General features: G+C 39.7%; 1 protein-coding gene across 2 annotated transcripts in view; it reads left to right on the top strand.

The window, feature by feature from the left end:
* The window catches only part of RASA3 (RAS p21 protein activator 3), a 194,720-nt gene that overhangs the window by 40,425 nt on the left and 152,601 nt on the right, over nucleotides 1–1,694 (top strand). The gene's annotated exons all lie outside the window — the stretch shown is intronic.

Below are 1,694 nucleotides of genomic sequence, written 5' to 3'. Positions count from 1 at the left end.
CAGGACAGACCTGTTTATCCTCTTGGCAATCAAGAGTATATTCAATACGCTTGGCCAACACCACATATCAAAGGCATCAGTTCTTCTTTATTCATTGTCATTGTCATCTTTATTTATTGTCCAGCTTTCTAATGTGTAGCAAGTAATTGCAAAGGCTGTATGGCCTGGATTTAATTATAGTTGGGTTCACAATCAATGCCCATGGAAGTAGAGAGACAAGAAATCAAAGAACACATTTCATTGGGGAAATCTACTGCAAAAGACCTCTTTACAGTGTTAAAAATGAAAATCTCGTAAGAAGTAAGATGAGCCTGACCCAAAAAGTAGTATTTTGATCATCTCATATACATGTGAAAATTAGCTAATGACTGAAAGAAAGATGAAGAATTGATGCCTTTGAATTATGTTCCAGTGAAGAATATTGAACATACCATAGACTACTGGAAGGACAAACAAATCTATCTTGGAATAAGTACAATCTTAAGAATGCTTCTTAGAAGCAAAGTAATGAAAATTTGTCTCAGGTACTTAGAACAAGTTATCAAGAGGAACCAGTCCTTGGAGAGGGACATAATATCATGCCTGGTGAAGTGTAAGATCAATGACAAAGAAGACTCTCAATGTCATAGATTGACACAGTGGCAGCAACAGTGGTCTCAAATACGAAAATGACACAAAAGTAGTGTTTTGTTCCATTGTGTGGAGCCACCGTGAGTCCAAACCCAGAAGGCATCTAATAACAACTTAACAATTGCCTATGATTTAGCAAAGAGTGGACTGCCAAGAAAACAAATAAGTCTGTCTTGGAGAGGGTGAAATCAAGTTTCTCCTTGCAGGCTAGGGTGTTGAAGCACCTTCTCACATACTTTGGGCACGTGGCCAGGAGAGACTGATCCTTGGAGAAGGACATCATGCTCAGAAGGGTGGTAGAACAGCACAGGAGAGGAAGGCCCAGATGAGTTGGATTGATACAGTAGCTAGGGCTTTAGAGCTGTGGTACATAGGGTCACTATGAGTCACAGGTGACTTGATGGCACATAACAACAACAAAGAACAAAGCATTAACCCTTCAGTGATTAACAATCACCGACCTCATGTTAACTTGGTATGAGAGAAAAGCAGATCTTTTAATATTCTTCAGCTCCCAACAAGCTGTTTATTCACAATTGTGAGACAGTGAACATGTAAGGAAAGAGCAATGCATATGTTTTTCAAAATTAATGACATTTCTTGATCCAGACCCTTTGTGTGTGAAACCCTGGAACAAATGCTTTTGTGAAGTAGGAGGAGGGGACTATGTGTGAAAACTCCTGGTCTATGATTCATTCCAGCAAAGACTTCAGACTGTGACTTGTTTATTAATTTATTATAAATGCCACCTGAAATACAGAAGGTTGTTCCTTGTTACTTAGTTGTCTTCAAATCAGTTCTGATGCATGATGCCACCATGAACGCTGAGCCTACTGGCCACAGGGTGTTCAAAGCTGTCGTCTTTCCAAAGTAGCTGACCAGGCCCATCCTTAAGTGTGCTTCTGAGTGGACTCAAACATACAGTCTTTGGGCTTGTGTTGAGCATTTAATTATTTGTGCTATCCATGAAGTGTGCAAGGAGTTGGAGTCAGAAAATCAAAAAGGCAGAACTCGCTCAGCATTTCTTAAGCTAAAGGAACTGAAGAACAAATTCAAACCTTGAG

The sequence above is a fragment of the Elephantulus edwardii genome, unplaced genomic scaffold (assembly GCF_000299155.1).
Source record: "Elephantulus edwardii isolate Elephantulus edwardi_28Jun2011 unplaced genomic scaffold, EleEdw1.0 scaffold00030, whole genome shotgun sequence".
Taxonomy (NCBI): domain Eukaryota; kingdom Metazoa; phylum Chordata; class Mammalia; order Macroscelidea; family Macroscelididae; genus Elephantulus; species Elephantulus edwardii.
The sequence above is the reverse complement of the archived record's forward strand: the minus strand, read 5'-3'. Positions and strand labels throughout refer to the sequence as shown.